Raw genomic sequence first — 14,481 nt, forward strand, 5'->3', positions numbered from 1 at the left:
TGAGTTCCTCTGGACTGGGCAGATGCTTCCTTATATTTTCCTGCCGTGCTGACAAGTGGCTTATTGTTTCCCTTGATAAGGGTACAGTGTTCCCGGTAATGGGAATTAGAGGGAGACGTAAGTCACCGGGACACAGGGTGAGACTGAATCAATAGATAATGGGAGATTTCTCATGGATGCAAAAGGCAGGGTTATTATCAGTGCTGTTTAAGAGAGCAAGGCCTCTTAATTTGTCTTCAACTAACGGGGAGCGAGGAGGCTAGAAATAAAAGTTACACTTTGCTTGAACCCTGTGAGAGTGGTTTCACAGTGGTTCCAGACAAATGCCCCAAACACCATGTTTTAAAGTGACTGACTGTTCCAAACCCTTATCACCACTCCCTCATATGAAGAAAGCTCTTGTGCATCAGGAGGACTCTGCAGCACATGGTGAACTTTGATTTATGTGCAGTTTCACAGTGACTCTGCTTTGATATCAGTCGTCACCTTCATGAAGGAAGCGTCTGTTTTACATTTGTTTGCCCATTAGTAGAATATCAGAAAACATTTCAAAAGATTCACGGATATTATGTAGTAGGTCATTTTTTAAGGCTTTTTCTTATGCGCTATGGGAACTACTTGAATGGGAAAAAAGGCAACTGTAACTACAGATGTGACCGTAAATTGATGCAGATTTGATTCAGGAGCATATTTTAAAAAATGTTGTATCATGAATTGAATAAAATAACAGAATTCAGAATTGAAATCTTTCTCTCTTGACTCTCACTTTTGATTCAAAATCAAAATAAACATTCATTTGAATGTGGGGAGAAAAGTTCATACTCAAACCGAAATAACCTTTTCAGTCTCTATCAGACCGTTTGAAGTATTTTACCTCATGATCCAACAGAGGGCGCTCATTATCAGCTTGATCCAGGGCCTACCCTCTTGACCTGTCTGTAAAGTAACCCAGTAGTTATTTTGGCCATGAAAATGGAGGACACCAGCAAGCAAGTGTTTTGTGTTTTACAGCAATAGCATATGATGTCAAATTCATTCAAACTTGATTTGTGGAAGAAGACACACCAGTGGTCACAAGTCATACACCAAACACTGACATATCATTTCTGTTCAAGCTGATGTGGCAAACTTGTTCAAACTTGTTTCTTATTTTAGACATCCAGCAGAGAGTTTTACTGAAAACAGCTGCCTGGTGAGTGAGAGAGGATCAAGACATTCACACTAAAACCCAAACAATCAGCGGAAAGATGCTGAAACGCTCTGAGATGAAGGAAACTGAGATGGGCGATGAAATTATCATCTTTTTTAATTATCTATTATTACACTTTTCACACACACATAGTCATTTGATCCATCGATAACATGGAAATACTGATCATAGCAGCTTTAAACGTAGGTTAAAAAACAGAAGAGCACCTCTGCCAAGGCCCAACAGTCCCTTTAAACTCAGTCAAGCTGCACCACATTTCAGATATCAGTTCCCAAAATATGTTCCATTAAGATCCATTTGTTATTCCCTAGGAAACTAGTGAAAATGTAAAAAAAACATTCCGGTATCTCACAATGTAAAAGAAACAAAACATACCAGGTTCTTTCCTGATACATGCAAATATAACTTCCTTGGTGGAGGCAATAACAAAATGCATGATTATTACAAATTAAAGGTGTTCTGTAGTCAAACAAACATGGTAACGCAAACAAAAACAACAAAAGGTCCCTGTTGAAATGACTGAACCTTAAACCCGACCTATTTGGCACATTGGAGTGTGTTAGAAGAAAAGCAGACCTGTGTGTAAACACAGTTTGACCCAGTTACTGACCGTCTCCTCAAGCAAAGCTCCGATCAAAGTGACGGCGTGGAACTCTCTGACTTCATAGGTTATTGTCAACAGCTGCTCGGACAAGAAATGACCAGTTGCCATGAACCTCACACTCAACAGCAAACAGGAAGTCAACAAAACATTTTTTTTTTCTCAAGCGATAAACGCAAACGTTTGAGGTTCAAAACCAACAGCAAATCTAGAAGAGCTGTGTGCAAGAACAAACAAATCTAGCAGCTTGTGCCTCTCACAGCTTTAAATATCTCCATGAAACTTTACCATGCGTTTCCCAAACAACATAAAAGCTCTACTTTGGTGCTGTAGAGCTGCATAAAAGTTGAAAACCAGAAGTTAAGGGGGAAAAGCGGAGGCTTACGTCGCCTGAGAGACTGATTTGTGGTTGTGTATTGAGAATCTTGTGCTGAACCATCCTCCATGGTCAGTGAGCAGGGCGGCGGCGAGGGTGTCCTCCTCCTGACAGCTCCCCCTAGGGCCCTGGAATACATTAACCGCTGTGGTCCACAGGGGTGTTGGGAATAATTACTCACTCCTGCCATGTGACACCCTCGATAAATTAAACTCACCCTTTAAGTTTTAGAGGCAAATGCATATTGTGGCCATCACTTGGAGGCCTCCCTGTCCGTGCCCGCGCATAATTACTTGTAACAATGTGTTACCACAACTTGGTAACGCGACCCAGCAGCCGACTGCAGATGAGTGAGCAATGTGCCGATGAAGAGGACGCGTGGGGAAGTGTTTCGTGTGTGTGTGTGTGTCTTCTTCATTAATAAATTCTAGTCCATCAAGCTGTAATCTAATTACCAAGTGTGCCTTCATCTGCCATGAATCATCTCTGCACATTCTTTGCTAAATTGGGGGAAAGAATTCAGACACATCATTGAGATGTAAATTATTATATTTTTTGTCCTTTGTGAAAAGCACAGAAAAAGTTAGTGGCCTAACACAAAATGATTGTTAAAGCCCCGCAGCTAATGGCTTTAAAGAAAATGTAATTATGATTTAATAATTGACAAATTAAGCCCAGGGAGCTTATGTTTTTTGGCAATGGCCGTGATCCATAAAATCAGTTTTTCTAACAGCTGCATGTCTAAAAGAGGTAATTACATTCTCTGTAAACACACATAAAACCTGAGCAAACACGCCAAGCAGACGGCTGCGGATTAGGGGTGAGATGGAGATGTCGTCCCCGTCCTCACAACGGCACATCTGGAAGATAACTCTGAAAAACGCAGCTGGTGATGGGTTCTCTCGATAAAAAAAATGTCTCTAAATAAATTTCCACCGTGCTGAAGTCACAACGGCAGCGACGCCCCAAAGACAAACACACAGTCAACACCTCTGCTCGACAAAAACATTTGGAAACTAATTACAGTGTCACGCCGAGTTTACACCGAGATTCCATTTCATTTTTCTTGCTCCAGTATAATATCGCTGTCTTTACGGATCACTCTAGGAAACACCTCAAAGATAATCCTTGTAAACAGCTTCAAACAAGTCAGTCACTCCAGCTCCTGCTGTTGTTTTCGCAGCACTGAGACGTAACACTACAGTAACATTTGAGAACATCAATGCCACGTTTCCTGTGTAGAAAGACATACACCTCAAATCCTCTCCTTCCTCCTCATCCTTCTCCTCCGTCCACCGAGCACCTTGACAATTCTCGTCTTATTAGACTCCTCGGAGCCGTCGTCCTGCTGTTACGCCAAGAAACCACCACGTCAAGTTGAGTGAAACGAGATTTTACTTCCGTCCGTGCTCTCTTCAACACTAATGATCACAGCGAGCACATGTGCCGCCGAGACAGAGAGCAGGTGAGAACAGAGCAGATAAAGAGACCCAATGCAATGTATAGGATGTGTAATGTGATTAGTCGAGTCCCCGACCAAAGCCTTCAGTCAACGGTGAAGATCACAAGACGCATTACGAGGCGCTCCGTCAAGACGTGAAAGAACATCTAAGGCCTCAGCTGCCGCCATTCATTTCCATAACGACAGCGAGTGCAGTTGAAAGCTGAGGGAGCTCTGACTGGCATTGAGCTTTCAACTCTGATTAGGTGACTTGCAGGAGATGAAGAGAAATCATTTAGAGGAGGATAAGTGTGTCAGAAGATAATGGCTCCACAGGTTGAACATGGCGGAGAAACAGGAGACGCTGATGAAACGCAGCAACAGCCTGAGAAATCCAGGTGTGTGTCGGAGTGTGCAGATGCGGATGCCGGCGTTGTGTGCTTGTTGTTGTGTGTCAGCGTGTGCATGAATGAACATATCTGCCTTCTCGCTTTCTTTGTGTGTCATGTCAGGCATCTCGGTCTGGGTGACAGCGTTTCTCATCGAGGTGGCACGTCTCGGAAAACAAAAACCAAGATGGCTAAATATCTGCAGTGAATACTTCGTCTTAGCATATTTAGCCAAATTAAAGCCAAAAACTACAATACTCACATCCATTTCTATTTAGCCATCGCCTCACGCTCGGGTTTTACACCCCCAAAACAACGAGTGGATCACCTGAGGTTCAAATTGTGGCTGTGAAAGTACTAAATCCTTCAAAATGTCTTTTAAAACTTTACGAATGTTCTCTGCGCCCTGACCAAAACAAAACACGATGACAGGTGCCAGTTTATGACATCCCGCTCTTTATCTCTGAGTCTCCTCAATTTCCCCCGACAGAGAGAGAAAAGACAGAGAGAGAAAGGGGGGGGGGGAAGAGAGGGAGAGGGAGCGCAGGGGACCTGAAGTGTGTTTAGGAGGAAGATGGCTGTCAGTAGCTGTCAATCGTCGGCTTTTTTGATGCCATCGTCTCGGCACAGGCCTGTCTGTCTCGCAGTGTAACAGCTATCAAAGACTCACTCACAGCGGAGACAGGCGCCGGGGTGGAAAACACGAGGAAATCCACACATGCTCTCATTTACACCTTATAAACTTTGTGAAATCTGGGTCTGTGAATTGTGACGGAGCCGATGGTTCTCACCTGGCCTTGAAGCAATGAGCATGTAGATGTGATGTTGTGAATTGCAAAGGAGTTTTAATAAATCTTTGTACAGAAAAGAAAAATATTTAATTGTTAATTGTTTTAATGTCCATTTTATTTTGTTTATTTCAGTAGTTTTGTCACGTTCTAATAATTCATACTTGATGAGTGTTTATTAGTTGTAACCATAGACTCTCATATAAGATGCATCTCCAAATCCTCCCACTATCCAGAAATGAAACCAAAAATCCCAGATAGGAACAATTCTTAGAAGGTACAGCGGGTAGGCCACTAACCAGAGGGTCGGCAGTTCAATTCCATTCCCCCAAAGTGTCCTTGGGCAAGATAATGAACCCCAAATTGCCCTCAAGGCTGTGCTAGTATAGTATAAGTGATGTATGCCTGAGAAAGTGCTGCACATAGATGCATAGAATGTGTGTGAATGGGTGAACTGTACTGTAAACGCTTTGAGTGGTCAACACTAGAAATGTGCTCTACAAATAAAGTTCATTTATCATAAAGCATTAGGAGCCAGTAGCGATCGGGGGGGGGTGGATAAACGCACTCAAACACGCACTCAACCAATCGTGAGTCAGTCTCAGTTGTCACTAATGACATTTCACCACATTTTTATAGCATCAAATAACTATGGTTGTAACAATGGTTGTAACTAATTGTTAAACAGTGGTAATGGGAATAATGGGACTAATGGGTTGGATGGATGGATGGATGGATGGATGGATGGATGGATGGATGGATGGATAGATAGATAGATAGATAGATAGATAGATAGATAGATAGATAGATAGATAGATAGATAGATAGATAGATAGATAGATAGATAGATAGATAGATAGATAGATAGATAGATAGATAGATAGATAGCTGCAGAACTGCTAGTAAGGTGCAAACCTTCCTCTAGCGCAATTCGCATTGTTTAGCTTTTCTTTGCGATCAATGGATCTTAAGTCTCACTTTATAAACATGTCTGCTGATAAAAATGTAGGTAAAACATAAGGTGAGTTTACAACCAAACAAGCTGAGCTTTCAGCTGTGAAACCAAATGCTGCTCTTTAATGTTTTGATAAATGCCGAGGTGGAAAGTGGCAGCAGTTACATTCATGCCATCATAAAAAGTACCATGTGTGGAGGGCTTAATGGGAAACCAGTGGAGACACATAATATATCCGTGGAATAACACATGATCGTTCCCAGAACACACACCAACAGTTCTCCTGACCTGATTTGTTTTCCTTTGGTCCGTCTTAGCAGCTTCAAGTGACGAATCATTGTGCAGCACAGGTCGGACCAGTTAGTTATGCACTCGGAGCACTTGAGCTGCATGGGCAAACATTTCAATAGAAGGCAGCGCAGTCGTATATTTCCAATGGTCGATATCGTGATCGATGGGGCGGTTGATCTATCAGGAGAAAATCCCTCACTTGTCACCTGTTTTCCCTTATTATTGCCTGCTACATAGCATTTTGAAGAGTGTGTGTCACTGCACGGCGCTCTGGTGATAACATCAATCTGTCCCGCCGTCCTTGGCGGACCGTCTGCTTTTCATCGTGCCAGAGACAGATCGCTTATATGGCCCACAGTTCCCACACCACATCTCTTTAATGGTCCAACCCAGCATCACCATCACAACTGGATGCAGGAGGCGGCGAAGAAGACGTTGGGCCTCTCCTGCCAAACATTCTGTGTGTCTCGTGATCTGCGTCACTGTGTCCGTTTGGCAGGCGCTCATAGAGACGGATGGACAAAAACATGACAAGACCCCCCCCCTGCACATAGCTCAATCTCCTCCTGGTGCCTGTAGCGTGGAGCTGCCTTTGGAAAGTCCTGTCAGTGCTTACCATTTGGCCTTGAACCTGTGCTAAATATTGAGTTCATCATGCATAAAACATTAAAGATGTACATCCAAAAGGCTGTGGCTGCCTGTTTATTGGCACTCACAGCCCCATAAACCATTTTCATCCCTCGCAGGATGAGACACACATACTCTGCAGTCCTATTGACGGCGTTTAACACAGAATATAAACCATAAAACACAATAATAAACATAAGCGGAGCAAATAAATCAGATTCATAATAACCCCGAGGTGGGATTTATGTAAGCAAAGATAGAGTCTTTGTGCAAATTGATGGTACAAGCTCTATCAAAGCACCAGTGAGACACTAATACAGTCTTATAAACACACCAGCAACACTCTAAAGTAGCTTCATCTCTCCTCCTCGGCTGGCGTATAAGTGCTTAAGTAATGTATTGCTTTCATAAGTGTGCAACTTCGCAGCACTTTCTGCTGGTGAAAATATGTCTCCATCCTCTGGGTGGTGTGATTAAGAATAAAATACAAAGAGCAATGCATCGGTATAAATTCAAACGGCGACATTAAGCGGGAAAGCGTGAGCTGTGCCGAGCTGAGCAGCACCAGCAGCTCTCTCTCTCTCTCTCTCTCTCCGAGGCCCCTCTGACAGCGGCAGGGAGCTCTGGAGGTATCCATCACCGGCACACACTGTCCCCCTGGCACCCAAGCTAATGTATCACCTCTGGATTACAGTAGTATCTGTGTGATGGATGTTTTCTGAGTGGAGCGGGCCGCGTGCACTCCACACAGGAGCGGCAGCCGCTGGAGATGGGGCCTCTGCTCCTGGAGGTCCATTATGCTTCTATCCCCGTTCTCTCCTGAGCCCGAATCCTGATTCCTACACCTCCTCCCAGTCCACTCATTCTTCCCTCTCCCCGCAATTCTTCGGCCATTTGTATGTGGATGTACATGCATGCACGCCTGCTCGCATGTGTTAGTCACAGGTCTCCACTGAGAGGCCGACTGCCATCCTGGGGCGATGCCTGGGTTCCTCCAGTCAACTTTACTGCCTTCATTTGGCCTGATGAATGGCTAGCTGCCTTATCAGCCCCTCTGCCTGCAATCTCAAGTGGTTCCCCGGAGCCTCGCACCGCCTGCAGCTTTGGTCGCTCTCTCCAGCACGCTCTCTTTCAGCTTCTCTCACATATAATACACACACACACACACACACACACACACACAGCAAAGTCAGAGACACAAGCAAACACAGGCGCACAATTACACACAGATAATACTGTTCAAGATGTACAGTTCAGAAAGTGGCGCGCGCATGAACAAATACAATGCACCAATTGTAGCAACCAAAAAACTCTGCAGAGCCCAAACACACACACACAATCACACACAAAACACACACACACACACACAAACACACTCTTCCACAAGGCACACAAGCATACGCACACGTCAGCCAGCAAATCCATCATCTTTATTTCTTCCCCAATGTGCTCATATATTTCTTGTGGCTGCACCATGCTCTCGAAAATATTTATTTTTGCTGATTTTTTTCTTCTTCTCGAGGAAACACAAAAGAAATCACACCTTTCTTTCTCCTCGGCTCATGCCAAAATAATCAATGCTTTCCAGAGAGGGACTTGTGGCGCGACATGCGTGGATGGAAGGCAGAAGGATGCAGACATAGCTCCAGGGCTCTGGTTGTAGATAATAAGTGAGGAGCAGTCCTTGGGTATGTTTTACAGCTATCAAGACTCATCATATTTGACATGCATTCTGGTGTTTACACAGTCTCCTCCGTAAAATCCTCTGCAGCTATAGAAGGGAACGGGGTGCAGGGAGCACACAAACGCAGCACGTACACATTCTGCACACACACACACACACACACACACACACGTGCTTAGAAAAGAGGAGCGAGTTGTTGCCTCCGCTTTCTCTCCCTCTCTCTGCCTCTTTTCTCCATGTCCCATCTCTTATCCACAGCACAATTGGCGGCGTTAGCACCTGTCAGCTGACTGACTTCTTGTTCCCGGTGGCTTATGAAAAAATCATGGCTGCTGGGCTTCAGAGGCAGCTTTCCCATCAATATGAATTCACCATGGTCTTCATGCAACATTAGGCCGTGCCCTGTTTTCATACAGCAAGCCACACGCTCCTCCGTCTGTAATACACAAGAGGAAATGAAAAGAGTAAATAGTCCTTTTAGAATGTTTCATTCGATCACGGGTGGAACCAAGTCGCCTATGAAAGGGACCAGTATACTTGGCTCTCAAAAGCACATTTGCTTTCCATCCCCAGATATTACAGCGCTGTGCCGTGTGTCCCTTATTAGTGTGTCCTGTTTCACTGGGGATGAAACAATTCTCAGAAAAGCCCTGCACGGTTGTCCCACACTGTCATGTTCCAAATGAGGCATTTGCACATGTAGATATGATGTGTATTCATGTACATTTTAGGTTTGAGCTAAAGCAGAACTGTGTGTAAGTGTGTTGGATGGTGATATATAGAATATATTATGCATGTGTACTACAGAGCTAAATTAACCACATATTTTAATTGTTATTGTTATATTTTTTCTTATTCTTATTCAATTTTTCTTATATTTTCCTGTTTTTTATATTTTTACTTACATTTGTCCTTATATTTTTTTACTCATCATACTTTTTCTTATATTTTTTCTTATTCAAATTCTTATTCTTATTCTATTCAATTTTTTCTTATTATGCTTTTTCTTATATTTTCTCTTGTATTTTTTTCTTTGTACTTTTCTTATAGGCATTTTTTTAAATGATCAGTTTTTACTACTGTTTCAATCAGACTGGAGGCTATTTGCCATCTTTGCTTTTAATATTGTAATTTGATGTCTTATGAACTTCTTAGAACTCATACAAATGCTCCTGTTAATATATGAGCTTTGGTAAGGATGTCAACATTATACTTTTATTAATAACTGACAAAAAGGAATATTTTTAACACACTTAGTTATTTGATCAAATGAGGACAAAGCTGCCATTCACAAATTGGCAAAATTTGAATTTAGATCAGAAACTACTAATATATAATAAAATACTTTAAAAAAACAAATTTCAAATCAGACATTAGCAGCTTTTGGTTCATTTCAGTCTGCACCAGAGTCGTGATGTTTGATACCCTATACCCTACTGAGAGAAAACCTGCAACAGCCAAACAGTGAAGCAGTCAGAGTTGTTATAGGTTTTGGTTTTGACCTGCTAGAAAACACTGACTTCATTTGTTCTTCCTTTTAAATCTGCTTGGCCGGACCTGCTGCAAACCCTCTGCTTCCCCTCGTCTCTCTCGGCCTTAAAGAAACACGCTGAAAGTCAATTATCTACACCACTTCTCCCTGACATCATCGCGCTAATACAAGCTGCTCCTGACCTTATGTTTGTGTGTCTTTAGCGGATGGGAGCGCCATGCTTCTCGCTGATTGGATTAACTTCAGATGTGGTCTGTGTCCGGGTCTATTACAGAGGCTGTGTTGTGATTTCAAACCCCGAGCTCCCCCTCCACCCCTCTTCCTCCAGCCACTGTCCCATCCCTCTCCTCCTTTACACCTCCCTGAAGGCCTGCTCTGCCCTACACGCCATCTCCCGACACCCCACACATGAAGAATCGTCACGGACACACGCACGCACGCACATATGCCTCCCAACAGTCATATCCCATGTGTCTCCTGCACACTGATGGAATGCCTGGAGAAACCATCCATCCCTCCATCCGCACCCTCCGTCTCTCCCCGCGCTTTTGTGTCTTTTCCTGAGTCCGCAGGGGTCATCTCAGACGGGGAGCTCATAATCAACTCAATTAAGTGGGTCTGATTGCCACGGCAAATTGGTCTGGGTTATAACATTATCATTAGTGCCTCAAGTGCGGTCACAATGGGACACGGCAGTCAGATGAGAGTGACACTAATAGGGAGGGAGGATGTAGTGACTGTGGACAGGAACCGAAGCGAAGATTGATTTGTCTTTGTGGAGACGAGCGAGTAAAAAAGATTTGAGTTTCCGTAAACACAAGACTAGAGAAAGTACATTGAGCTTCTTTCGTGTGACGCTGAGCACCACGGTGAGGTGTTGTGGGAGCAGCTCTACTGTAAAGAGAATAATACAGCGAGCAGACCTGCAGGTTTAAGAACCACTGGTTCACTCTGTAATTGTTCCTGAGGATATGACATTTGTCTCGTCTTCGCTCTAGGTGTCGACACCTTTCATCTACCCAAGATATTTTTTTTATTTTTCTCATGTGCCCCTGAACAGCCTGTTTGATGTTTGGCTTTTTTTTTTGAGGGACTGTCAACTGATTGCGTCGACGCCATGGAAATTGAATCCTGTATTTATTTACACGGCAGGTTAATAGAATAGATGCCTAAGTGATTTGAAAGTCAGACAACCACACCTGCCGTTCATCTCTGCAGCAGATCCACTGTTTTGTTCCGTACAAACACACAAAGAGAGGATGATAATGAATTGAACGGCTTATCCTCCACATTCAAAATACACCGTAGTTCCATACAGCAGCGATAAATCCAAACCTCCATGATTGAAAAACAGTTTTGGGGGATTTTTTTTGTGGCATATCCTCATCTACATTCTGCAGCCCCTGCGAGCGGCCCACTAAATCTGACACTCCTTGCGTGCACATGTGCATGTTGTGCATTTTGGTCTTGCACAGCAGCACATTGGCCCACTTTGAGCAATAACAAAAAAAACAAACCCAACCATCAGTGTCAGTGCATCTCTAATCGTGCACGTGTTCTCGAGCCTCCTCCGGAAGCTTTAAACAGACTTGTCATGTTGGGAGACGCGGCTGTCAGAGCCGAGGACAAATCTGAGGATGTCAATTGAATGCTGAGAAATGTCTGTCAGTCGTCTCGACGTCGGTCTCTCCATTGTGATTATCATCACTTAATATTCATGAATGCTTATCTGAGCTGCTGAGACGGTGCCATTAAAGTGACTGCTGTGATTAGAGTGCATCACACGCAGCCTCCCCCGTGACAAACACACGGATGATGTAACAGCCAAGTGGCGTTACAAGCGTGTCAATATGTGCCACCCCGTGTACTCAGCGACGGGGTCACAGGTCAATTCAACAAGAGGAAAGTGATATTACTTCCCAGACAGGGGGAGTGAAGGCTTGGCTGTCTTTGTGCAGCAGGGGGGCTCGTGTTTGTGGATTAGCTAAACAACACTGCCACTTGCTGGTCACATTAAGCCACGAATAAAACACAGAGTAAAGGGGAAATGCAGCTAAAATGAGCCTGTGTGCTGAAAGGCCCAAAAAAATCATTACTATTTGTGGACTTATTTCAGGAGCGTCGTGTTTCTAGTTAAAGCCCAAACAATCAAACACAGAGCAGCACACGAGTTGAGACAGGCCTGGTTTCTACATTTCTTCTCTTTCCTGCATGGTTTGCAAAATTTAAAAGGGCCCGTGCGGTGTCTTCGACTCACACACGCGCTCAAAATGCATCAAAACAGGAACCTCTTGAATTATTTTGCTTCGTATTAGCAGTTGTATGTGTCAGTGTTGTTTTCTTGTTTCTCTCCCGCCATAGTTTTATTTCCCCCCTCTACCTCTGAGAGAGTGTGTGAGTGTGTATCATTGTGGCACTCTGACAGTCACGGCCGGGAGGAGGAACAGTGGTGCGCTCGCCGCAGATGGCAGCACACATTTTTTCATTCCTTAAACAGACACAAAAAGCAGCTGAGGGACCAGGGGCCTGTCTGTAGAATGTGCTGGGGAAGAGTAGGTACTTGGCACGAGTAGCAGAAACAATTAGCGTCACATAAGCAGAGGCCCGGAGCAGCGAGAGAGGAGAGAGAGAGAGAGAGAGAGAGAGAGAGAGAGGGGGGTGGTGGTGGAAAAACATGGTGTCTCATTTGCACTGAGAGGACCTTAGCAGAGCCGTGTGCTCACTTTTCCTCATCACGAGCTCAAACATTTTTTTTAGAGACAGTCGGTGTCAGGGCTCATTTAATTGATGGGTTCTTGTTGGTGGCGTGTTTTTGTTTGTATCCGTGCATTCTTAATTAGGGAGCACACACAGGAAGCTCTTGTCCTTGGAGAGGCCTCACATCCCACTCACATCCCCAAAATTCCCTTTTTGAACATTGCTGGCTACCGTCTTCTGTGTTCCTGTGTTTTTTTTGTTTTTTTTTTGAAGTTGCAAAAGGAGACGATCTGAAGTGTGGCTCATGAAGACACTCTCCCAGTCCTGCTCTGCAAACATTGCTCATTAAACTTCGCTAGCCCCACAGCACAGCTCAAAGAAAATGTAAAGTGTTTAAGTTTTAAATCTAAAATGCTTTAATATAATCCTCACATGATCGTATGTCAGAGTTACTGTAATCACTCCTCCTCTCTTTACTGACTGTGAACCACAAACACTCTGTTAGAGAGGGAGAACAAACTCCACAGTCCTTGATCTGTCTGGGTTTGTCAATTCAAATGAGCATCTATCAGTTATCTGAGAAAAATACACCTTTGTGTTGTACTTCCACCTGCAACGACACAAAGAAGTTACATTTACATTTGTAATATTTGAAGTATTTTATCCCAAAAATGATTGGGATAAAATGATGATTTTCCCATCTAAAAAACAAACTCAGTCACATACATTTTGTTTGTTACTCCACTTAAATACATTTTGTTACATATTCATATTGTTTTTTTAGTTTTAAAAATAATCAATAAAAAGAGGTGAAGTGATCCACTGATCCAATCAGAGCGTGCAGGTAACATTTCACTGCTGGATTCAGAAGAGGCTGCCACCAACACTTAGCCCCAATGATGTAGTAGAAGTTTGCTTTGGAAATAGGTAGCCTACTTTTAGTCTTAATACTTTAAATGTATGTAAAAGCAACTACTTACTTACTTTTACTCAAGTAGAGAAGTTAATGTGATACTTTTACTTTTACTTGAGTACATTTTTGTCTATTTATTTGTACATTTACTTGAGTAATTCTTTCATAAGAAATAACAAGACTTGAGTACTGCATGAAAACTGAGTCTAAATGTGCAACAACAAAGGTCAAAGTTGAAGTTAGAAAAAAAAAGTGTGATTCATCGGATTTTTACCGAAACAACCCAACAACTGTCATCAGACTCTAATTCGGCTTCTATTTCCTAATCTGGTTCACAATTGTGTGTTTATGTAGGACTCCATCGCTTCTAGTCAATCTAGACATTCTACGGCCTTTTAAACACATCAGCTGCAGGATTGTTGGGACAAAAACATCATCAAGACTAGAATTCAACAAACTGATGGAGGAGATGAAATGAAGAAGGAAGAGAGACTAAGGGAGAACAAAGATTTTTAAGGATCTCAGAAACAACCTCACCTTCTCCACCTCTAGCAGGCGACTGTCACATCTGAAAAAAACTGTGGATTGTCTGACTTCTCATTAAGTGGAAGAGTTCTGCGGTTTAAATGTTACGCGGGTGCAAACGGCAGCATTATACAGCTCAAAGACGGCTGACGTAGACAGAGCTTCCTCACTAAAACCATTATTACAAGACAGGTAGCAATGGCTGACATGTGCCGTACGGTGAATCTCCTATTTAAAGAGTATTTAAATGCACTTTTGACCCCATATACAGTGATGCTGTGCTAAACCTGAGATAGATCTGCAAGTTTGATCAACTCTGTGTTTAGAAACCGTCAAATTTCCAGTCACAATCTTTTCTGATATGTAAAGTGTGCGTCTAGGAGCGGTGTCATTGTCACACACAGGAAATCACAGCAGTTTGACAGGTTTTTCTTTCACAATTCCACTTTTGCTCTGATTGAATGGAAGGATGGAAATGTGAGTGAGCTCGAA

The sequence above is a fragment of the Hippoglossus stenolepis genome, chromosome 12, assembly GCF_022539355.2.
Source record: "Hippoglossus stenolepis isolate QCI-W04-F060 chromosome 12, HSTE1.2, whole genome shotgun sequence".
Taxonomy (NCBI): domain Eukaryota; kingdom Metazoa; phylum Chordata; class Actinopteri; order Pleuronectiformes; family Pleuronectidae; genus Hippoglossus; species Hippoglossus stenolepis.